Raw genomic sequence first — 26,130 nt, 5'->3', positions numbered from 1 at the left:
TGGGCTTTAGTGGCAGTAGGAACACAAGACGACCTTCTCCTGGAGGCAGGGTGACTTCAGGCAGGAGGTCCTAGATGGAATGCGAAGTCGAGGGGTTTTCTCAGTGCAGCTCAGATTAGGGCAATGAGTCAGACTTCTCTGGCATTTTGGACGTGCTACAGCGCTGTTCCTGAAACTCTGGGAATGCTTTGGAATTTCAAGCTGTCCCATGAAGGAGTGCAGCGTGTTGCCCTATCCTCGGCCTACACAGAGTGGCTCTGACGGGCTATGGGCCTGGAAGTTACTTTGCAGGCATAGGGGGGCCTGGGGGTACTCACTGTTCCCGCAGGGAATAGGGTGCCCACGCGAGGCTCCTAGTTGCCCTGAAAAGCGTACTGCCATTACGATAATGCAGAGCAGCGACTATGCCCTCATGGTAACTGCTGCACGCCTCCACTTCTGCACAGCAATTCAGGGCCTTACCTCGAGGCAAGTGCTCACTTTGACTGTCCCGTTAGTGACACGGCATGGTAAGATGCTGACTTTCTCCCTGAATAGAGTGACTTCAGTTACGAAGTCTTCGAAGAATTCTAAGCAGAATGTTTTCTCATGGTAGCCTAGACGATTGCCATGACGAAGACTTCCATGGCACGTCGGACTGGCCACAAATGTAGCCCTGAGGCAGTTCGAGGGCTCTGGAAATGTACCTCTCCTTAAGGAACGTGCAGTCTGTTGCCCTACATGCAGCATACACAGAGTAACTCTGAAGGGCTCCGGGCCTGGATGTTGCTTAGCAACTAAGACCCTATTGCTGATGCAACAAAGGCCCTGATGCAGCTCCTACACCATGGCGTGACAGTGTCCCCAGCTAAGGGCCTGACGCTAGGCCTCACTCAGGCCCTGTCGCTCTCCCTAAGTCAGTCACTGACGCTGTCCCTACCTGCAGCCATGATACTGGTTCTAAATAAGGCCTTGATACTCTCAGTGACTAAGGTCTTGACGCTATCCCTAGGTCATTTCCTGACACGATCCCTCAACTTTACCCTAACCCTGTCCCTAGCAACTGTCCTGCCTCTTAAGCTAACTGAAGCCCTCGTGCTGTGAATACCTCAGGCCCTGAATTTAATCCCAAGGCCGTGATACTGTCCCTAACTAAGGTCTAGATGCTCGTCCTAAATCCGGCCCTGACACAGTCCCTAACTAAGGGATTATTGGTTCTGATGTATCAGCTATGACTTTTTTGATTCCAATGGACTAGACACACTTACTAAAGTAAAATAAAAACATTATTTTTAAACGATATAAATAAATTAATAACTGCAAGAGATAGATTTAAGAGTGGATTTGGACCTGGCAGTTCTGGTGGCTCACTCTCTTGCAGTGCAGTCTGGTCTCTCTCCAATCCTTTGTCCTGTAAATGCCTTTGGGTTGGCCCCATTTACAGGAACAGTCTCTCTCACTGCATCCAAGGCTTCCAGAAACTGCAGGCGACTCACACTCAATGTCCATGGTAACAGAAGAGGTTCAGTTAAGGTCAGTGACTGTGGTCACCCATCCAGGGCTTTTGCTGTCCTCCCTTGATGGCAGGAAGCTCTTCCACTAGCTAAAATAGCAACTTTGCTGTTGGTGGTAAACTCAACACTCTTGCTTTGGGCATCACATCCAAGGCTGGCCCTGTTTGCCTGTGTACCTCAAAAGGCACACAGACTTCATTTGTGTCCCTGGGAGGTGAGAGTACAGGAGTCACCCCTGCCCTCTGACTATATTAATCATCCATCTCCACAGAACACATCTGCTCATTTTCTTGTCTCTGCTCTCTCCTTTACAGAGAACAGAAACCAAATGGTAGGTGGTAAGGAAACGGTTACTCAATGGAGCAGCGTCTCAAGGATTATTCTATGCCGTGGAAGCCACAGTAGGCTGGCTTTCCGGAGAACACAGGCACTGGGTCCAGGATGCACATGGCTCCTGGAGACCACGCAGCCTCAGTGGGAAAACACCATTTGGGAAGCCACTTGCTCCCATACCTTTGATTTCTCATGAGTATGAATGGCAAAGGTTTGCAACAACCCAAAGGCCAGAGGATTGCAGGGCCACCGTCTGCTGTATGCTGATGGTGGCCAGGGCCACACTCAATGTCTCGAGGGTTATTTCCTCTCGGAAGGCTGGGAGGTTACGAGGGAGGAGGCCCTTTTCTCAATCACGTGGATGTAAGGAACTGAAACATCTCAAGGGGCCGTCTACGCTGCCCAGGGAGCTGTTCAATTGCCCAGCAGCAAGGTCAGCTCAGTGATTGGCCACAGGGGCTTGACAGGGCCCAAGCAGGCCTGAGCTGGAGGGCCACAGATGCCTGCCTGGATGGTCAGAGGTCAAGGAATATTCTGAGGTTTTATTATCTGCTACTGTCCACTCAAATGGGACGAAGGATGCAGCCAGTCCTGAAGGGCACCGCCATCCCTCAAGAAGGCAGCATACAGGGGCTGGCAGCGCTACAGCCTTGCATGCATGCCAACATGTCTCACTGAGTGAACTGCATGTCAGAGCTGGGCTGGAACCTGGGTCCAGCCCCACCCTCCCCATGTTGGCGGCGGGGACCTTCCCGACTTCTGAGGCCCTCCACAACCACAGATTGAAGTTAAGTTGGAGATGAAACAGTCAGAAACCAGAGCAGACATTTCTTTCATCTTTTTTATAGTCCAGGATGCAGAGAGGAAGCAGAGGCGGAGCAGAAAACCAACAGTCAAGCTTGACCCCACGTCACTTGCACCAGGTGAGTCCTGTCCATCGTGGAGACTCAGACCCCACGTCACTTGCACCAGGTGAGTCCTGTCCATCGTGGAGACTCAGATAGACGAGAGAGGGGAAGGCAAAGCAGGCCCATTAGATCGTGAACACTAGGTGTGTAAAGTATGAGTACTTTCTGGTTTTCTTTTTATTTACGGGAATGTCTATTTTTCAATCATTAAGATACGCTATTAGTAAAATAAAAGGATTAAAATTGTGTATACCTTTTCACACGCCCCTCACTAAATGTGAATTCTGTAGAAGGTACACATCTTCTGAAATCTCTTCTTACAAGAGTCACGGATTTACTTATTAAAGCTGGCTGGAATCAACACAGGTGACTTTGCAGTTTTAGGATTGCCTTGGTCCGTGCCTTGCTAGGCTTTAGTTCCTACTTTCCACCTCTGTAAGATACAGGTGGAGAAGGAACGGTGAGACCTGTCTCTCTATTAGCTGTTCAGCTAGGACTCTGAGGTACTTAACCTGTGCAGTATGTGTTAGCAGAAGCACGGGTCACAGCAGGAACCGAGTACTTGGTCTTGGCCCTTACATGACGCACAGTGGACATTAGATACTCAGCCAACAACCAGAAAAGAGAGTCCACACATCTTACCTCCCTTCTACAAACACGTGCCGTTCAGGAACACAGGACACAGAAACTGGGCAGATACAGAGTTCAAATGCAGAATCTCTGGGACTTCCCTGGTGGTTCAGCGGTGAAGACTCAGGGCTTCCACCACAGGGGGGCAGGTTCAGTCCTTGGTGGGGGAACTAAAATCCCACATGCTGCATGACCCGGCCTAAATAAATAAATACATAAAAGCAGAATTTCTGTTCTCAAGGTGCTGGCTGATGGGGGAGACAGAGGATAATTCCTGTGCCCCTCCCCAGAGTGGAAGTGCCAGAGCCAGCCACAGTCGAGGATCCCTATGGGGGATGCGGGGTGGGAGGGGCAGCTGCAGGAGGAGGAGGATTGGTGAGGTAGGGAAGGGACCCAGGGCTCCGGCCAGTGAGGCTGCCTCACAAGACAGGCCTGGGAGACACTGTGTGGACAGGACCACAGGCCCCTGAGGACGGGGGCTGAGCTGCTGGTGGGAACAGGGGAGCGGCCCTGATAGAGCGTTGGGAGGCTCCAGGGTTTAGAGCGAGCCCTGGGCCCCTGTGAGGACGATGCAGGGGAGCGAGGCCCCAAAGAGAGCAGCTAGGAAAGGCTGCACGCATCCAAGCAGACGCCAGAACAATATCGCGCCAGGGGACCATGTACAGGCGGTAGATGAGACTGGGTGACTGCTGGGCAGGTGGAGTGGGATGGCAGACAGGGGGCACATCACGGGGAGCGTCTAGGAGCAGCAATCTGGGGAGAGAGGAGGGAGGGCAGAAACGATGAGATTGGCTGTATAGGTCAAGCCATAGTGACAAGTATCCAGACAGTCTGCCTGAGTGCAGAGCTGGCCGCACACTCTCTCACTGGGCGCCCCAAGTAGCCTCAAGCCTCTTCTGTCAACGCTGGCAGACTCCTGCCCCCACAAGAGCTCATAAAAGTGTAGCTAGTAGATCGCATTACAACTCCCAGGCACTGCATGATCACATGAGTCGCCACTGTGGGAACACAGGTGCTTCAGATCTATACTCCACACCAATTCCATTTACCAACTACACTTTCTCTCTGGAACTATTTTTCTTGGGGTGATTCCACTGTGTCTGTCCTTCAACCTTTAATTGTACATAATAACTTTTAACCAGTCTGTAGTTAAAGACTAAAGAATGATTTTCCACTGGAAATTAGCCAGTTATTTAGGAAGTCCCTTGGGAATTAAACATTGGTAGGTATTCCTATCTGCAAGCAGTTCCTCTACAGGCCTAAACGCCTTCTGCCACGGAGTAACGGCCACGTTACGTGGTTAGCTAAAGATATCAGGCAGAATCCACCTTCACAGAACAACTTGTATCTGGAAGGTCCCCCAGATCCCAGGCCCACCTTGTCCCAGGCCCTGTACTCCACCAAGACTGCGGGCACATGGAGAGAGAAAGGTTTGCCCTGCCCGTTCTGTTCTAGGACAACAGGTCCAGGATCCATTCCTCTGTCAGCCAGCCAGGCAGACCAACAGGAAACCAACAACTAGTGGAAAGGACAGACAGAAAATAACAGTGTGGTGTGACACGTGCTATGACACGGAACATTCAGGGGAACAACTAAGTCAACAGGAGGCCAAGGGGCTGGGGTGGGCAGGCCAGACCAGGGTGTGGGGTGGTGAGCCTCCTTGAGGAAGGACGCTGTTTCCTTGAACAGCTACAGGTGTTGGTTTGGCCGGCAGTCACCAGACCAGAGAATAACCAGCAGGGGACGCTGAGGGGAAGAATAGGCACCATGAAAAAGCAACTGATTCCACAGCTGAGGAATTCAAGTTCTCCAAAAAAAGAGTGCAGTGTGCTGCCCTACACGCAACATACCCAGAGTGACTCTGAAGGACTACGGGCCTGGATGTTGCTTAGCAGGCCCAGAGGAGCCTGGGGGTACTCACTATTCCTGCCGGGAGTAGGGTGCCCACGCGAGGCTCCTAGGTGTCCTGAAAAGCATACTGCTGCTAAGATAATGCAGAGCAGCGGCTACGGCCTCATGGAAACCGCTGCACGCCTCCGCTTCTGTACGGCAATTCAGGGCCTTACATCGAGGCAAGCGCTCACGCTGAGTGTCCCGTTAGCGACACAGCATGATAGGATGGTGAATTTTTCCTTCAGCAGAGTGACTTCAGGTACAAGGTCCTCGAAGAATTGTAAACAGAATGTTTTCCCATGGAGGCTCATTCATGACGAACACTACCATGGCACGTCGGACCGGCCAGAAATGTGGTCCCGAGGCAGTTCGAGAGCTCTGGAAATGGAGCTCTCCTTAAGTAACATGCACTGTGTTGGCCATCACTCGGCATACACAGAGAGCCTCCGAGGGACCAAACTATGGGCCTCGATGTTGCTCAGCAGGCCCACAGGTGTCTGCAGGTACTCAGTGATCCTGGAGGGAAATGATGCACACCCAAGGTCCTAGGAGTCCTGAAAGGGTACTTCCTTTAAACTACAGCAGGAGAGTGAATATGACCTTATAGAAATAGCTGAATGCCTCTCTTTCTGTACGGATACTCAGAGCCTTTCCTTGACGCAAGTACTCACGTTGAGTTTCCTTTAGCACTAGAGCATGACAGGCTGAGCTCCACCCCAGCCTTGGGAGCACCTGGTTTAGACAGAGGAAACTCATTTTCTTCCCAGAGCCAGGCCTACAGTGGCTAGAGGCCTGTCAACAGCAGAGAACGTCAGGTAGCTTCAAGGCAGCATGCATGGAGCTTTCAAAATGGGAAGGTAACACTAGTTCCATCAGGCCCCACTTCCATGGGAACACACAGCATACATCCCTGTGGTTTCTAACAAGTCAAAAGAGACACAGGTTACACAGTGGTTCCTTCCCTAAATCAACGCTTCGAAGGACAGTGTTCTGCATCTAGCGAACTGCCTCAACCAAGCTACACCCTAGCTAGGCCTCCGGGCCTGTGGCTCTTCAAAAGCCTGCAGTGTTACACAAAGAACTGGGCTTTAGTGGCAGTCGAAACGCAAGCTGACTTTCTCCTCGAGGCAGCGTGACTTCAGGCAGGAGGTCCTAGATGGAATGCGAACCCGAGGGATTTTCTCAGTGCAGCTCAGACTAGGGCAATGAGTCCGACTTCCACGGCATGTTGCATGTGCTAAAACGGAGTTTGTGAACATGTGTGAGTGCTGGGGAAATCAAGCTCTCGCAAAAAAGAGTGCAGTGTGTTGCCGTACACTTGGGATATAAAGGGAGACTCCGAAGGGATATGGGCCTGGATGTTGCTTAGCAGGCCCGGGGGAACCTGTGGGTACTCAGTGTTCTTGCAGGGAATACGGTGCACACGCGAGGCTCTTAGGGGTCCTTCAAAGTGTACTGCCTTTAAAATAATGCAGAGCAGCGACTATGGCCTCATGGAAACTGCTGCACAGCTCCGCTTCTGCATGGCAATTCGGGGCCTTACCTCGAGGCAAGTGCTCACGCTGAGTGTCCCGTGAGCACACAGCATGGTAGGATGCTGACTTTCTCCTTGAGTAGAGTGACTTCAGGTACGAGGTCTTCGAAGAACTTTAAGCAGAGTGTTTTCTCATGGCAGCTCAGACGAGGGCCATGACGAAGACTTCTAGGGCACGTTGGACTGGCTAGAAATGTGGCGCTGATGCTGTACGAGGGCTCTGGAAACGTAGCTCTCCTGAAGTAACGTGCCGTGTGTTGCCCATCACTTGGCATACACAGAGGGCCTCTGAGGAACCTATCGGCCTCGATGTTGCTCAGGAGGCCCACAGGGGTCTGGCGGTACTCAGTGACCCTGGAGGGAAAATGATGCACATCGGAGGGGCCTAGGAGTCCTGAAAAGCGTACTTCCTTTAAAATAAAGCAGAACAGCGAGTAAGAACTCGTGGAAACAGCCGCATGCCTCCCTTTCTGCAAGGCTTCTCAGGGCCTTACCTCCAGGCAAATAGTCACCTTGAGTTTCCCGTCAGCTCTAGAGCATGGGAGTATGAGCTCCACCACGGCCATGGAAGCAACTAGTTTAGGAACAGAAATCTCGTTTTCTTCCCAGAGCATGCCTACAATGGCTAGAGGCCTGTCAAGAGCAGTCAATTTCAGGTAGATTCAAGGCAGCACGAATGGAGCTTTCAAACTGGGAAACCAAGGCTAGTTCCATCAGGTCCCCATTTCCATGGGCACATGCAGCATCCATCCCTGTGGTTTCTCACAACTCAAAAGAGACACAGATTACACAGTGGTTCCTTCCCTCAATCAACTTCTCGAAGCAGTGTGTTCTGCAACTAGCGAACTGCCTCAACCAAGGTACGCCCTAGCTAGGCCTCCAGGCCTGTGGCTCTTCAAAAGCCGGCAGTGTTACATGAGCAACCGGGCTTTAGTGGCAGTCAGGACGCAAGCTGACTTTCCCCTAGAGGCAGGGTGACTTCACGTAGGAGGTCATAGATGAAATGCGAAGCCGAGTGCTCTTCTCAGTTCCGCTCAGACTAGGGCAGTAATTCCGACTCCCATGGCATGTTGGAACTTGCTAGAGCAGTATTCATGAACCTGCGGGAGTGCTGGGGATATCAGGCTCTCCCAAGAAAGGGTGCAGTGTGTTCCCTTCACTCGGCACACACAGAGTGACTCCAAAGGGCTACAGGCCTGGATGTTGCTTAGCAGGCCCAGGGGAGCATGCCGGTATTCAGTGTTCTTGCAGGGGATAGGGTGCCCTCACGAGGCTCCTTGGTGTCCTGAAAAGTGTACTCATTAAAATACGGCAGAGCAGCGGCTACGGCCTCATGGAAACCTCTGCATTCTTCCGCTTCTGCATGGGAATTCAGGGCCTTACCTTGAGGCACTTGCTCACGCTGAGTGTCCCGTTAGAGACACAGCACGATAGGATGCTGAATCTCTCCTCCAGCAGAGTGACTTCACGTACGAGGTCCTCGAGGAATTGTAAGCAGAATGTTTTCCCATGGCAGCTCAGACCAGGGCCATGACGAAGACTTCCATGGCACGTCCTACTGGCCAGAAATGTGGTCCTGAGGCTGTTCGAGGGCTCTGGAAATTTAGCTCTCCTGAAGTAACTTGCAGTGTGTCGCCCATCTCTCAGCATGCAGAGAGCCTCCGAGGGACCAACGTACTGGCCGCGATGTTGCTCAGCAAGCCCACAGCGGTCTGGAGGTACTCAGTGATCCTGCCGGGAACTGATGCACACCGGAGAGGCCTAGGAGTCCTGAAAAGGGTACTTCCTTTAAAATACGGCAGAACCCCGATGAAGACCTCATGGAAACAGCCGCATTCCTCCCTTTGTGCATGTCTACTCAGGGCCTTACCTCGAGGCAAGTACTCAAGTTGAGTTTCCCTTTACCTCTATAGCATAGCAGGCTGCACATATTAAAAGCAGCAAGGGAAAAACAACAAATGACACACAGGGAATCCCCATAAGGTTAATAGCTGATCTTTCAGAAGAAACTCTGCAAGCCAGAAGGGACTGGCAGGACATATTTAAAGTGATGAAGGAGAAAAAACTACAACTAAGATTACTCTACCCAGCAAGGATCTCATTCAGATTTGATGGAGAAATTAAAAGCTTTAGAGACAAGCAAAAGCTGAGAGAGTTCAGCACCACCAAACCAGCATTACAACAAATGCTAAAGGATCTTCTCTAAGCAAGGAACACAAGAGGAGGAAAAGACCTATAATAACACACCCAAAACAATTAACAAGATAAGAATAGGAACATACATATTGATATTTACCTTAAATGAAAATGGATTAAATGCTCCCACCAAAAGACACAGACTGGCTGAATGGATACAAAAAGAAGACCCATATATATATATGCTGTCTACAAGAGACCCACTTCAGACCTAGAGACACATACAGACTGAAAGTGAGGGGATGGAAAAAGATATGCCATGCAAATGGAAACCAAAAGAAAGCTGGAGCAGCAATTCTCATATCAGACAAAATAGACTTTAAAATAAAGACTAGAATTAGAAGAGACAGAGAAGGAAACTACATAACAATCAACAGATCAATCCAGGAGGAAGATATAACAATTGTAAATATTTATGTACCCAACATAGGAGCACCTCAATACATAAGGCAAATACTGACGGCCATAAAAGGGGTTATGGACAGTAACGCATTCAGGGTAGGTGACTTTAACACCCCACTTTCACCAATGGACACGTCATCCAAAATGAAAATAAATAAGGAAACACAAGCTTTAAATGATGATACATTAAACAAGAGGGACTTAATTGATATTTATAGGACATTCCATCCAAAAACAACAGAATACATATTTTTCTCAAATGCTCATGGAACATTTTCCAGGATAGATCATATTTTGGGTCACAAATCAAGCCTCGGTAAATTTAAGTAAATTTAAATTGTATCAAGTATCTTTTCCGACCACAACGCTATGAGACTAGACATCAATTGCAGGAAAAGTTCTGTAAAACATACAAACACATGGAGCCTAAACCATACACTACTTAATAACGAAATGATCGCTGAAGAAATCACAGACAAAATCAAAAAATTACCTGGAAACAAATGACAATGGAGACACGACGACCCAAAACCTATGGGATGCAGCAAAACCAGTTCTAAGAGGGAAGTTTAGAGCAATACAATCCTACCTTAAGAAACAGGAAACATCTCGAAAACACAACCTAATCTTGCACCTAAAGAAATTAGAGAAAGAAGAACAAAAAACCCGTAAGTTAGCAGAAGGAAAGAAATCATAAAGATCAGATCACAAATAAATGAAAAAGAAATGAAGGAAACGATAGCAAAGGTCAATCAAACTAAAAGCTGGTTCCTTGAGAAGATAAACAAAATTGATAACCCATTAGCCAGACTCATCAAGAAAAAAAGGGAGAAGACTCAAATCAATAGAATTAGAAATGAAAAAGGAGAAGTAACAACTGACACTGCAGAAATACAAAAGATCATGAGAGATTACTACAAGCAACTCTAGGCCAATAAAACAGACAACCCGGAAGAAATGGACAAATTCGTAGAAATGCACAACCTGCCAAGACTGAATCAGGAAGAAATAGAAAATATGAACAGACCAATCACAAGCACCGAAATTGAAACTGTGATTAAAAATCTTCCAACAAACAAATGCCCGGAACCAGATGGCTTCACAGGCGAATTCTATCAAACATTTAGAAAAGAGCTAACACCTATCCTTCTCAAACTCTTCCAAAATATAGCAGAGGGAGGAACACTCCCAAACTCATTCTACGAGGCCACCATCCCCCTGATACCAAAACCAGAGAAGGATGCCACAAAGAAAGAAAACTACAGGCCAATATCACTGATGAACATAGATGCAAAAATCCTCGACAACATACTAGGAAACAGAATCCAACAGCACATTAAAAGGATCATCATACACCATGATCAAGTGGGGTTCATTCCAGGAACGCAAGGATTCTTCAATGTACGCGAATCAATCAACGTGATACACCACAGTAACAAACTGAAGGAGAAAAACCACATGGTCATCTCAGTAGATGCAGAGAAAGCTTTTGACAAAATTCAACACCCATTTATGATACAAACCCTCCAGAAAGTAGCCATAGAGGGAACTTTCCTCAACTTAATAAAGGCCATATATGACAAACTCACAGCCAACATTGTCCTCAATGGTGAAAAACTGAAAGCATTTCCATTAAGATCAGGAACAAGACAAGGTTGCCCACTCTCACCACTCCTATTCAACATAGTTTGGGAAGTTTTATCCACAGCAATCAGAGAAGAAAAGGAAATAAAAGGAATCCAAATCGGAAAAGAATAAGTAAGGCTATCACTCTTTGCAGATGACATGATACTATACATAGAGAATCCTAAAGATACTACCAGAAAACTACAAGAGCTAATCAATGAATTTGGTAAGGTAGCAGGATACAAAATTAATGCACAGAAATTTCTGCCATTCCTATACACTAATGATGAAAGCATCTGAAAGTGAAATCAAGAAAACATTCCCATTTACCACTGCAACAAAAAGAATAAAACATCTAGGAATAAACCTACCTAACGAGACAAAAGACCTGTATGCAGAAAATTATAAGACACTGATGAAAGAAATTAAGGATGATACAAAGAGATGGAGAGGTATACCATGTTCTTGGATTGGAAGAATCAACATTGTGAAAATGATTCTACTACCCAAATCAAGCTACATATTCAATGCAATCCCTATCAAACTACCACTGGCATTTTTCACAGAACTAGAACAAAAAATTTCACAATTTGTATGGAAACACAAAAGACCCCGAATAGCCAAAGCAATCTTGAGAACGAAAAACAGAGCTGGACGAATCAGGCTCCCTGACTTCAGACTATACTACAAAGCTACAGTAATCAAGACAGTATGGTACTGGCACAAAAACAGAAATATACATCAATGGAAGAGGACAGAAAGCCCAGAGATAATCCCCCGCACATGTGGTCACCTTATCTTTGATAAAGGAGGCAGGAATGTACAGTGGAGAAAGGACAGCCTCTTCAATAGGTGGTGCTGGGAAAACTGGACAGGTACATGCAAAAGTATGAGATTACATCACTCCCTAATACCATACGCAAAAATAAGCTCAAAATGGATTAAAGACGTATTTAGGGCCAGAAACTGTCAAACTCTTAGAGGAAAACATAGGCAGAACAATCTATGACATAAATCACAGCAAGATCCTTTTTGACCCACCTCCTAGAGAAATGGAAATAAAAACAAAAATAAACAAATGGGATCTAGTGAAACTGCAAAGCTTTTGCACAGCAAAGGAAAACATAAACAAGACGAAAAGACAACCCTCAGAATGGGAGACAATATTTGCAAATGAAGTAACTGACAAAGGATTCATCTCCAAAATTTACAAGCAGCTCATGCAGCTCAATAACAAACAAACAAACAAAAAAACAAACAACCCAATCCAAAAATGGGCAGAAGACCTAAATAGACATTTCTCCAAAGAAGATATACAGATTGCCAACAAACACACAAAAGAATGCTCAATGTCATTAATCATTAGAGAAATGCAAATCAAAACTTGAATGAGATACCATCTCACACCAGTCAGAATGGCCCTCACCAAAAACTCTAGAAACAATAAATGCTGGAGAGGGTGTGGAGAGAAGGGAACACTCTTGCACTGCTGGTGGGAATGGGAATTGGTACAGCCACTATGGAGAACAGTAGGGAGGTTCCTTAAAAAACTACAAATAGAACTACCATATGACCCAGCAATCCCACTACTGGGCATATACCCTGAGAAAACCGTAATTCAAAAAGAGTCATGTACCAAAATCTTCATTGCAGCTCTACTTACAATAGCCAGGAGATGGAAAGAACCTAAGTGTCCATTATCGGATGTATGCATAAAGATGATGTGGCACATGGATACAATGGAATATTACTCAGCCATAAAAAGAAATGGAATTGAGTGATTTGTAATGAGGTGGATGGACCTAGAGTCTCTTATACAGAGTGAAGTAAGTCAGAAGGAGAAAGACAGATACCATATGTTGACATATATACATATGGAACTTAAGAAAAAGAAAATGTCATGAAGAATCTAGGGGTAAGAGAGGAATAAAGACACAGACCTACTAGAGAATGGACTTAAGGATATGGGGAGGGGGAAGGGTAAGCTGTGACAAAGTGAGAGAGTGACATGGACATATATACACTACCAAACGTACAACAGATAGCTAGTGGGAAGCAGCCACATAGCACAGGGAGATCAGCTCAGTACTTTGTGACCACCTAGAGGGGTGGGATAGGGAGGCTGGGAGGGAGGGAGATGCAACAGGGAAGAGATATGGGAACACAAGTATATATATAACTGATTCACTTTGCTATAAAGCAGAAACTAACACACCACTGTAAAGCAATTATACTCCAATAAGGATGTTAAAAAAAAATGTTTATTCTACCTAAAGCCATCAACAAACACTGCCAGGAATACTAGACACCAGTCTCCAAAGAACGACACTGGTCACCATCTACACTGCACATAAAACTAACTAAAAGCGCACAGTATTCCACATTAAACCCTTGCTCTGCTGAGTGCCCTGAAGATGCACCCCACCCGCCCAGCAGTCAGCTGCACAGGAGGATTCTCCACACTTGCTCATGTTTTCCTCTTGTGGAGTCTCCTCACCAGTAGTTCCTGAGAAAACCCAGCTCCTGTCAGTGTGGACAATGCCTAATGGTCCAGAAACCTAAGCCCTGACAGGAGACAAAGCTCATATCTGCTTGTCACAGAGCAAAGTATGTGGGCAGGGTGCACCTGTGCCCCCAGGGTCAGACAGGTGGGTTCGGCGCCCCCTGTGGGTTGTGAGAAAATTGCCGGGAGTGCCGCACTCACAAACCCAGAGGCCTCATCTGGAAGGCAGTTCTGCTGTATAAACTAAGTTTGGAAATCCAAACTGAAATGGAGCCAAGTATCTCACTGTATCTTCCCAAGAGAGGGTTAAGGAGCAATTAATTGCAAACCATATGTAATGAAATGAATGTAGACACAAACTTTACGACTTAAACCAAAATTCACTCAAAATGCCCATAGACAAATTTAAATTACCAAACTATAAAAATCCTAGGAACAAAAAAGATAATCTACATGACTTTGGGTCTGGTGACCTTATTCAGAAAACCGGAAAACAATCCACAAACTGCAAGAAACTATTTCCAAAACACATATCTGATAAAGGATTTGTACTCAAATTATGCCAACAACGCCATTAAAATTTGGTAAAGGTTGAAACACACACCTGGCCCAAGAAGATAAACAAGCAGTAAATAAGCATACAAGAATATACTCAAGATGCTGGTGGAATGCATGCACAAACAACTCTGGAAGACAGTTTGGCAGTTTTTTCCAAATCTAAAAAGTCTCACCTTATGATCCAAGAAGTGTACCTCTTGTATTTAGACAACTGCTTTGAAACACTGTGTTCAAACCAAAACTAGCATCAAGTAATGCACAGCAGCTCTATTCACAATGGCTAAAAACTTAAAGATATCAGGATGTCCTTCTGTAGATGGATTCGTAAGCAAATTAGGGCACATACATGTCAAGGGGAGCAGAATACACCACCCCAAAATATGCCCATTTGACAAAAGGATTATTTTGGACTGATTAATTTAAGAAACACCAGAACCAGGAGTATCTTTCAAAACCAAGTAGAAAATGCTCTTTTAGGAGGTAAATTTACATTTATTAAGGATATCTCCATTTGTACGGCTATGTCTCTCTCTGGACCAGGAATTGAATGATGACTAAATATCAAGAAAAGTTTGTTGGGACTTCCCTTCTGGTCCAGTGGTTAAGACTCCATGCTCCCAATGCAGGGGACCAGGGTTCAATCCCTGGTCAGGGAACTAGATCCTGCATGCTGCAATTAAGAGCCCACATGCCGCAACTAAAGATTCCACAGGCCGCAACTAAGACCCAGGGCAGCCAAATAAATAAATGTTTAAAAAATTAAAAAAAAGCTTTTCAATGAAATAGACCTGGATGTAAATCTGTGTAACAACCATACCCTTGTTTACTGGGCTTTGACTAATAACATCCCTTAAATGGCTGCCTCCATTCCCTAACATCTTTCTTTTGTTCTGAAGATAGCATTTAAGGTAACGGCTTGGGCCATTTCAGGGAGTGACTCAGTTTTCCTGGATATCTTTCAAGTATACAGGAGGTACGCATGGTATATATTAAACTTCTGATTTTTTTCTCCAGTTCATCTCTTTTTCATTACAAGGGGGATCTCAATAAAGAACATAGAAGTGTAGAGGGAAAATTATTTTTCCTCTCATATACATGGAGTGCAATACTATTCAGAGATATAAAGGAAAGGATGACCATCAACCCGTGCAAAAAAAAAAAATAGATGCATCTAACACTTACATTGCTAAGTGAAAGAATCCAGTCTGAAGAGCTACACACTGTATGACCTCCTTTATATGACATTCTAGAAAAGGCAAAACTGACATGGTAAACAGTTTACGGAATATGTGGTTGAAATAGTCCATATGATACTTTAGTGGTGAATACCTGTCACTATGCATTTGGCTACACCCACAGATTTTTACAACCCAACAAGTAATTTACAATCTATTCAAACTTAGCTACCTAGGATATGGGAGTGTCAAAGACTGGAATACAGAAGGTAACAAAGAATCTAACTGATTCAGAAATGTATGAAAAAACTTGCTGTTGGTAGTGGGACAAATGGGCTGACCTAAGTTAACTATGGAAATGTACAGAATCTGTAGGCCAAAGACAAAATGTGTCATACATACACAGTGGACTCTATGTTCTTTCCCATGAGGGGTAGCAGCTAACAGTACTGAAACTACTATATCAGTCGTCAAATGGAACAAGCACTGAATTTAATAATGACAAATGGTGGAAGCCAGGTTTCTTACCACTGGAGTTGGATGTTACAGTCAAACAAAGGGAGAAGGTTACAATATCCATGTCATAACAGATCCGGTTGGAGATATCAGTATAAACTCTCTTTAGCCTACACATAGTTCCACATGGAAATCTTTATAATTATGTGTACATGCACAGGCTGGGATACATGCATGTATTTATTTCTATGTACTGTCAGCTGAGCATAGTTAGCTCCCACATGTAAGTTTTTAATACCATTCTCTAATAAAAGGAACAAGGGCTCTTTGAAGAAAGGGCTGATGCTAGGACTGAGACAGTAAATATATGAAGCAGGATAATCTTAGAATATTAGAAAGTTGGGCTTCCCTGGTGGCGCAGTGGTTGAGAGTCCGCCTGCCGATGCAGGGGACACGGGTTCGTGCCCTGGTTCGGGAAGATCCCACATGCCATAGAGCAGCTGGGCCCGTGAGCCATGGCCGCTGAGCCTGCGCATCCGAAGCCTGTGCTCCGCAATGGGAGAGGCCACAATAGTGAGAGGCCCGCGTACTGCAAAAAAAAAAAGAGAAGAAAAAAAAATCAGAAAGTAAAGAAGTACCAAAAATTTTAAAAACCCACAAAAGAAAAATTATGTAAAATGAAAACAAGAGCAAATGGAAAAAGCTCTCAACAGCCAAAGCAAGAATTAACTAAGCAGTCTAATAATGTAGTGCTGCATTATAACCAAAAGTTTACAATAAATATTCACATGTCCCAACTGGTAAAAATAAATTACATAGTTTTTGATGAATGGTGTTAAATAGAAATCTCCTATGCAGAAAGCTTCTAAACAATGTATATAGCCACTCAGCTGTCCATCAACGATGTGAAGCTAACCCCTCTCTCCTCAAGTGTGGCTTCTGCATTATGATTTCCTCCTAAATAAGACACACAGGATGGACATGGGAAAAAAATAACTTCACTGTGGGAAAACCTGACAAACACTATTTCAGCTAGGTGACCAAATTTAAGAATATAAGGGAGAAGTTCCCTTAAGAGCCTGTCCTCTTGATATATAGTGAAGTGGAAGCACTTCACCTCTGTGGTCTGCTTTTTCAAAGCCAAGTCTATCCACGACAAAACCACCAAGCAAATCCCAGCGCCCGGCAGTCTATACAATACCTGAGCAGCCCTCCTCCACGCTGTCAAGGTCATGGAAACAAGGAGAGTCTGAGCAACTGTCAGAGCCCAGAAGAGTCTAAACAGACATGATGACCGCATGTCCTCTCAGATCCTGTAACAAGGAAAGGTATAACAAAGGAAACATGAATAGGGACTTCAGTTAATAGTAAAGTATCAGTATTTGTTCATTATTTGTCATGATGCTGTAGAAAATTAGACAGGAAAAATTAAACGTCAAATAAGAGAAACCTACTGTAACAAACTGGAAATCTAGAGGAAAAGGGGGATTTCTTTGTAAAAACACATTACCAAAATGGACCCTAAATTAAGGGAAACACAAAAAGGCCAATTAACCACTGAGGAACCTCTTCCCCTACTGGCTATCCTATCACTGTTCCAGGCTTTCCCTCTCCCAGGACAGGGAAGGAGCAGGGACAAAGCTGTTTGGCAGCTCCCCTAATATATGACCCCACCCAGTGTCTTCACCTACCCCAGCCACGCCTACCCAGTGAGGACACCTGAGGAAGGGTCAGGGATTATTGACTCAGATGTATCAACCAGGACTTTTTCTTTTCCCAGTGACTGGACACACTTACGGAAGTAAAATAAATTAGTATTTATTGTAAGGGTAGAAATACATTAACACTTGCAAGTGGCAAGTTGAAGAATGGGTTTGGACCTGGCAGTTCCAGTGGCTCACACTGTCTCAGTGTGACCTTGCTTCTCTGCAAACTTTTGTCCCGCTCAGTGCCTTTGGGGGACCCCATTCACAGGCACAGGCTCTCTCACTGCCCTTGGGCCAACAGCAGTTCTAGGCTGACAACCACTCACCATTCATTTTCTGAGAAAGAGTTTCTCCTTTTCTTGGATTCCAAGAAAGTCATGGTTTTAAATGCCTTTGATCTGGCTTGGGTTGCATTCTCATCCTTGACCCATCACCAGAAGATGGAAAATGGGACTGGCTAGATGTGGGTTGTAAACCCATCTTCAAGCTGGGTGGAACATGGGGTCATCCTTCTGCAACTCTTTGGACTGGAAGCAGGTGAGATGTAATTCCCAAAGGAAAACTGAGGCACTTGGGCCTGAGAACAGATGCTGGCTGGGAGAAAGCAACAGATTCTATGTCAATGACAGCTCACTGCACAGCACAGAATCTGACACAAAAGAAAGAAAGTGTTTCACTTAGGGTCAGGGGCTGCAGCAACTCATCCAGTGCTCTTACTGTCCCTCCCAAGACTGCAAGTTCTTTCGCTTGCTGAAAAGCCAGGATCATTGGTGGTGGTAAACTCAAGTCTCTTTCCTTGGGCATCAGGTCCTCACATCTCAGAGGCTGGCCCAGAACAGCCCATGTGCCGTCAGAAGACACACAGACCTCATTCCTGTCCCTGAGAGGTGGGAGCCCTGAGTTATGCCATCTCCCTGGCCATATTAATTGCCCATCCCTGAAAAACAATACTGCTCCTTTTCCAGTTTCTTCTCTCTCCTTTACTAAGAGGAAGAAACCAAATGCTAGGGTGGTAAGGAAACTCTTGTGCAATGAAGTAACGGGAGGCTCAAGAATTATTCCATGCCATGGAACCCATAATCGGCAGACTTTCCAGAGGCCACATGGATGCATATGGCTCTCCAAGACAATGGCAGTGGCAATGTAAACCTCACACTGGGAGGTCCAGTTGCTCTTTGATTCTTAATGAATATGCATTTCAAAAGTTTCTAACGACTGAAAGGACAGAGGATTGCAGGGCCATGGTCTGCTGCATGGGTGTTGTGTCAGGGCCACACTCCAATGCCTAGAGGATTATTATCTCTCTTGGCAGCCTATGAGGCTGTGAGGGGGAGGCCTTTTTCTCAGCCACATGCATGTTGGTAGTTGAAACTTCTCAAAGGAATGTCTACACTGCCCAGGTAGCTCTTGAATTGCCCGGCATCATGGTCAGCTCCGTAACTGTACATGAGGGCCTGACAATGCCCAGGCTGGACTGAGCTAGAGGACCACAGATGCCTGCCTGGATAGTCAGAGGTGGAGGGCTGTCCTGCCTGGGACTTGATCATCTATTCATGCCCACTCAGATGGGACAAAGGATGCCTCCAGTGCCAGGAGGGCCCCAGCAGCCCTCAAGAAGGCAGCATCTGGGGGCTGGCAGGTCACTGCACCCAGTCCAGTATAAATCCACACATGTCCACTGAGTGCCCTCCAGTCTGGGCTGTGCTGGAACCTGGGGCTGCCCAGGCAGAGTAGGGTCAGCATCACCCTTCCCAGGTAGGAGGGCAGAAGGAAACCATGCATGACTTCTGACACCCTCCCCAATCCTTGACAGAGGTTGAGGTGGATAAGAAACAGTACGAGACAAGAACAGACATTTCATTCTTCTCTCAGAGCCCAGGACTGGGGGAAGGGAGGCCAGAAAAACAGTTGTTAACCTCAGCTCCCTGACTCCTGTTTGACCCTGGGCAAGTCCTATCCATTCTGGAGGCTTCAGAGAGAAGGAGAGGGGAGGGCAATGAGGGCCAATTGTGCTTAAACCTAACTCTAACCTTTACCCTAAGAACCATAACCTCCAACCGTAACCCCCTAACAACCCTAGCCCCAGACCCCTAGACCCTCGCCACTGACCCCTAAACTCTAATCCCTGACCCTTTAACCACAAGCCTCTACCATGACTCTCCAACAATAACCCATAACCCTAAACTGTGACCGCTGAACCCTCACACTGACTCAGCCCCAGGCCTAAAGCCTGGCCTAGTGGGTACCGAGAAAGGACCCTATGAACTCTCAAATAAACCAAGGAATTAAATCTTCCCAACCACGAATTTAGCAATGGTTTCTTAGATTTGACAGTAAAGCATAAGAAATGAAAGAAAAAAATAGATACATTGGATTTCCTCAAAATTACAATCCTTCGTGCATCAAAAGAGGCTATCCAGAAAGTAAAACGAGAGCCCATAGAATGGAAGACAATATTGGCACATTATATATCTGATAAGACTCTTTACCTAGAATATACCCGGGACTTTTCCAACTCATCAACAAAAGACAAACAATACAATTTTTGAAACAGACAAATAACTTGCATGGACTGCTCTCCAGGCAAGACATACAAATGTTCAACAAGGACATGAAAAGATGTCAAACATCAGGAGTCATAATGAAAATGCAAATTAAAGCCACAGCGTGATGCCCCTTCACACACACTAGAATAAAAATAAATTTTTAAATAAAATTTAAAATATGTAAATAAAAATAACAAATGTTGGCAACAATGCAGAGAAATTGGAACCCTTAAAGTTACTTGTGGAGATGTACAATGGTGCAGTCTATGTGTACAAACCTTTAGCATTTACTCAAAAATATAAAATATAATTACCATGTGGTTCAACAACTCCACTCCTAGATATATACCAAAAAAATGGAAAACAGGCGTTCAAACAAAAACTTGTACACCAGTTATTCATAGCAGCACTGTTCACAATAGCCCAGGGTAGGAAAGATTTAAATGTCCATCAGCAGGTAAACGGATAAGCAAAGTAAGGTAGATCCATAAGCTGCATTATTCTGTCATGTAAAGGAATAAAGTAAAATTATACAGCCGCTGTGGAGAACTGTATGGTGGCTCCTCAGAAACATGGAAAATGTATGATCCCTTGATTCCACTCCAGGGTGTACACCCAGAATATCAGAAAGCAAGGACTGGAACAGGTATCTGTACCCCATATTCACAGCAACACTATTCACAATAGCCAAAAGGTGGAAGCAACACAACACACCCTTCAACAGATGAATGGATAAGTACAGCGTAGTATATACGCAATGGAATATGATTCAACCTTTGAAACTAAGGTAATTCTCACACATGCTACGATGTGGATGAACCTTGAAGTCATTATGCTAAGTGAAACCAGCCAGACACACAAAGGACAAACGTTCTATGATTCCACTAGTATGAGGTATGCAGATAAGTCAAATCCAAAGACAAAGTAGAATAAGGTTGCCAGGGGTTGAGGGGAGTTAGTGTTTAATGGCTACGGTTTCACATGGGGAAAACAAAGCTCTGGAGATGGATGGTGAGGTTATTTTTACAACAATGTGAATGTACTTAAGGCCATAGAACTGTATACTTACAAATGGTTTAAATGGGGCTTTCCTCATGGCACAGTGGTTAAGAATCCACCTGCCAATTGCAGGGGACACGGGTTCAAGCGCTGGTCCTGGAAGATCCTGCATGCTGCAGAGCAACTAAGCTCGTGAGCCACAGCTACTGAGCCCTCGTGCCACAACTACTGAAACCGGTGCGCCTAGAGCCCGTGCTCCGTAACGAGAGAAGCCACCGCAATGAGAAGCCTGCACGCGGCAACGAAGAGTAGCCCCTGCTCGCCACAACTAGAGAAAGCCTGCGTGCAGCAACAAAGACCTGACACAGCCAAAAAATAGAAAAAAAATATTTTTTAAAAAGCTTTTTAAAAATGGTTTAAATGGTAAATGTTATGTGTTTTTAATCCCAATGGAAAAAATGAATGAAATAATGATCAATGCTACGATGCGGATAAACAGTGAAAACATCCCAAGTGAAAGAAGCCACACAGAAAACCCACCCAGATCATGCTCATCTTGTACACTTTCAATCCAGCAAGGTTGTTAAAGAGAGGAAAAGCCCCAGTGATGGTTCCAAGAAGAGAAAGCTGGATTCGAATAGAAAAATACATTTCCACAAAGCTGGGGCAGCTGGTGAAAGTTGAAGTGGGTCTGTGGATAGGATTATAATGTGGAAACCATAATTATTCCTCATTTTGGGGTTATGTGCTGGTTCCCTGGGAGAGTGGCCCTCCCAGTCTCACAGGGTAAAACAAACTGGAGTATTTTGTGAAGGTGGAAAACTTTATACTGCTATTTAAAGTTTTTTATACACTTGAAATTTACTAGAAAATAAAGCACTTAGCAAAACAACCATGTCACACCATGCCAGAAATACAGACATCAAACTCTGTTATAGAGGCCAAGCCCTACCCAGATCCAGTTCACCCACAGTGGGGATGCTAATCACCCTTGTAAGAGTCCACATACTATAAGAGGCACCATGGAAAGATTATATTGAGAGTCACTATGTCTTGGGTGCTGTGGATGACATGGATGTAGATGAAACAGTGAGATTTCTGAATTCTAGTTTTCCACATTCAACCACCAAATAACTGTTACAACTAAAAAATGAATTCAGTAAAGCCGCAGGATACAAAAAAAAAAAGAAAGAAAAATCAATGCGCAAAAATCATTTGTGATTCTATACACTGATAATGAACCATCAGAAAAAGAATTTAAAAAAAAAATCCTGGGCTTCCCTGGTGGCACAGTGGTTGAGAGTCCGCCTGCCGATGCAGGGGACACGGGTTTGTGCCCCGGTCCAGGAAGATCCTGCATGTCACAGAGCAGCTGGGCCCGTGAGCCATGGCCGCTGAGCCTGCATGTCCGGAGCCTGTGCTCCGCAACGGGAGAGGCCACAACAGTGAGAGGCCCGTGTACCGCAAAAAAAAAAAAAAAAAAATCCCACTTACAATTGCATCCAAAAAGATAACTAGGAGTAAATTTAACCAAGGACGTGAAGGACCTGCACACTGATAACTGGAAGACACTGATAAAGGAAACTGAACAGACAAAAATAAATGGAAAGATACCCTGTGCTCATGAGTAAAAAGAACACTGAGGGGCTTCCCTGGTGGCGCAGTGGTTGAGAGTCCACCTGCTGATGCAGGGGACACGGGTTTGTGCCCCGGTCCGGGAAGATCCCACATGCCGCGGAGCGGCTAGGCTCATGAGCCATGGCCGCTGAGCCTGCGCGTCCGGAGCCTGTGCTCCACAACGGGAGAGGCCACAACAGTGAGAGGCCTGCGTACCACAAAAAAAATATAAAATAAAAAATAAAGAAAGAAAGAAAAAAGAAAACTACCCCAATATAACTTATAAATACGAATGTAAAAATCTATCACAAAATAATAGCAACATGAAACCAACAGAACTTTAAGTGGATAATGCCATAAGCAAGTATCTCTACACCAGAAATTTCAGGTTGCTCAACATATTAAAAGTAAGCAATGTATTAAACCACAATAATGGTGTGAAGTAAAAACACATAATCATATCAATTAATGCAGAAAAACTACAGTGAAAATCCAGTGTTATTTCATGACAAACACTCAAGAAAGCAGGACCAAAAGGAAATTTGTTCAATATGGAAAAGAGTAGTACAAAAAGCCACAGCAAACATCATGCTCAATGCTGAAGACCGAAAGGTTTACTCCTGAAATCAGGAGCAAGGCCAGGAAGCTGGCCTCCATCACCATTACTCAGTAGTGACTGGAAGTTCTACCCAGACTCTTGAGGAAAAAATGAAAGGCATCCGTGGGTGAATGGAAAAATTAAAACTGTGTCTCTTTACAGAACATAGGTCTCATCATCTTATATATAAAACTACCTATAATCAGCAAAGAAATTATTTGAGCTAATCAACTAATTAAGCAAAGTTATAGAACAAAATATCAATTCATGAAAATCTGTCTTATATGTATACACTAGCAAAAAATAATCTGAAAAAGAATTTATGAAAACAATTCCCTTTTAAATAATGTCAACATCAATATTTAGGAGTATATTTAATCAAGGTACAAGACTTGTTTTATGTATATAAAGTTGTATTTTTGAAATTACTGGAAAGTAAATTACTTTTCAAAACATCATGTATGTCAATAGCACGCCAGAAAAGCAGAGAAAACATCAAACTTCCATAGAGAAGCCAAGCTTTACCCAGATCCAGTTCACCCAAAGTCCACATGTCATTTAGAGGCACTGGGGGAAGGTTATATTAGGAGCCACTGTCCTCCGTGTTGTGGACGACCTGGATACGGTAGAAACAGTGGGATTTTTGAATTCCAATTTTCCACTTCATTCCACATAAAAGCTATTAGAACTAATAAATGAATTCAGTAAAGTTGCAAAATCAATACACAGAAATCAGTTGCATTTCTAAACACTAATAATGAACCATCAGAAAGAGAAAGAAGGCAACCCTATTTACAACTGCATCAAAAAGAACAAAATACCTGGGAATAAAGTTAACCAAGGATGTGAAAGACCTGCACACTGAAAACTTTAAGACATTGATGGAGAAATTGAAAAACACACCAATAAATGGAAAGACATCCTGCTCTCAGGGAATGGAACAATTAATATTGTTAAAATACCCATTCTACCCAAAGCAATGGACACAGCGAATGCAATCCCTCCCAAAATTCCACGGTATTTTCCCCCCAAATAGAGCGAATCCTCCTAATATCTGTGTGGAGCCACAAAGGACCCCGAAAAGCCAAGGCGACCCTGAGAAAGGAGAACGGGCTGGAGGCATCTCCCTCCCTGACTTCACACTACATCACGAAGCTACAGTCACCAAAACAGCGTGGAACTGGCTCAAAACAGGCGCAGGGACCAGAGGAACAGGACGGAGAGCCCAGAATTCAGCCCACACGGACGGAGCCAGTTAATTTATTGACAAAGGGACCAAGGACACACCACGGAGCACGACACTCCCCACAATAAATGGTGCTGGGAAAACTGGACACCCCATAACTCATGCTGGCTACCCTGCACACAAACCTGACCAAAAGCCCAGCTTTGCACACCGAGCCCTTCCTCAGTCACATGAAGACGGACCCCCTCGGCCGTCAGTCGCCCACAGGAAGCTTCTCCCCACTTTTCCTCACTGTCTCTTCACCTTTCCCTCAGGCATCACCTGGGTCCTCAGGAAACCTGTTCCCTAGTCAGCGTGGACGCAGCCCCACTTTGTCCTGAAGCCGAAACCCCAGCGAGTCCTAAGGAGACCGAGCTCCTGTCAGCAGAGACGCTGAGCCGGGCGTCCCACCCGAAGCCCCCGCCCTCGCGCCTGAGGAGGCACAACTCCTCTCAGCTGCGCTCAGAATCCAGTTCACAGGGAACGCGCATGCGCTGTGGGTCAGAGAGGCGAGCTCGGCGCCACCCTGTGGTCAGTGAAGGAAGTGCAGGCCGCGCCTCCCTCACAGGTCACTGGAGACAGCGCCCCCTACTGACAGAACTGCTGAATCCATTAAATTGGAAATTCAAACTGAAATGGAGTCTCTATCCCAAAAGTTTTCTAAAATTAGTTAAGGAACAATTAATTGGAAAACATTTGGAATGAAATGAATGTAGATGCAAACTTTACAACTTATACCAAATTCACTCAAAGTTATTCAGAGTCTATTTTTATTTTATTTTATAATTTATTTTTGGCTACGTTGGGTCTTTGTTGCTTCATGGGGGCTTTCTCTAGTTGCATAGAGCGGAGCTACTCTTCGTTGCTGTGCACGGGCTTATCATTGTGGTGGCTTCTCTTGCTGGGGAGCACCGGCTCTAGGCGCGCAGGCTTCAGTAGTTGCGCAGCGCAGGCTTAGTTGCTCTGCGGGATGTAGGATCTTCCCGGACCAGGGCTCGAGCCCATGTCCCCTGCCTTGGCAGGCAGACTTTTAACCACTGCACCACCAGGAGAGTCCCCACAGACAAATTTTAAATACAAAACTATTCAAAATTATAGAAGAAAATTGACATTAGCTTGGGTTTGCCCATGTAAATCATGAGCTTTGGAGTTTTAACACACAACACAAAAAGGCAATCTAAAAATGAAAACAAGCAATAACATGGACGTAATCAAATTAAAGATTCGTACTCTATGAATGACCTTACTCAGAAAATCAAAAGACAAGTCACAAACTAGGAGAAAAATATTTGTGAACACATATCTAATAAAGGTTTTGTGTCAAAACATACAAATAACTCTAACACAAACAACCCAGTTAAAATAGGGAAACATCTGAATGGACACCTGGCCAAAGAAGATACACAGACAGTACACAAAACTATGCCCAGGACTAGGGGTCAGAAAAACAATGGTCCAGGTCAACTCTCTGAGCCATTTGTGACTGTGGTCTAGTCCTGTCCTTCATGGAGGTCTCAGAGAGATGGGGAGAGAGGAAGGCGAAGAGGGCCAGTTATGCTTAAACCTAACCCTAATGCCTAAACCCGAAGCCGAACCCTAACCCTAACCCTAAACCTTAACCCTAACCCTAACCCTAAACCCTAACCCTAACCCTAACCTTAATATTAAAAAGAAATTAGTCAATGAAATAACTATATTCACAGGTCAAAATAAAGTATGACCATCCCAGTAT

The 26,130-nt window shown here is 45.1% G+C and overlaps 2 long non-coding RNA genes across 3 annotated transcripts; both read right to left on the bottom strand.

Moving 5' to 3' along the window:
- Nucleotides 1–2,674: 2,674 nt before the first annotated feature.
- Nucleotides 2,675–16,165, bottom strand: LOC116753688. 2 transcript variants are annotated; one of them, XR_004349789.1, is made up of 3 exons: nucleotides 15,259–16,165; nucleotides 3,377–8,561; nucleotides 2,675–3,167 (listed from the first exon to the last, which is right to left on the bottom strand). It is a non-coding gene; the product is annotated as an uncharacterized LOC116753688 (long non-coding RNA). The 2 variants fall into 2 exon arrangements; XR_004349790.1 differs by having other exon boundaries at nucleotides 2,675–4,882; nucleotides 5,286–8,561.
- Nucleotides 16,166–16,921: 756 nt separating this feature from the next.
- LOC116753689 lies at nucleotides 16,922–24,836 on the bottom strand. Its single transcript, XR_004349791.1, has 3 exons — nucleotides 24,681–24,836; nucleotides 17,740–18,007; nucleotides 16,922–17,020 (listed from the first exon to the last, which is right to left on the bottom strand). It is a non-coding gene; the product is annotated as an uncharacterized LOC116753689 (long non-coding RNA).
- Between the last annotated feature and the right edge of the window lie 1,294 nt (nucleotides 24,837–26,130).

This window comes from Phocoena sinus, chromosome 4, assembly GCF_008692025.1.
Source record: "Phocoena sinus isolate mPhoSin1 chromosome 4, mPhoSin1.pri, whole genome shotgun sequence".
Lineage (NCBI taxonomy): Eukaryota > Metazoa > Chordata > Mammalia > Artiodactyla > Phocoenidae > Phocoena > Phocoena sinus.
This window is presented reverse-complemented; position numbering and strand designations above follow the sequence as displayed.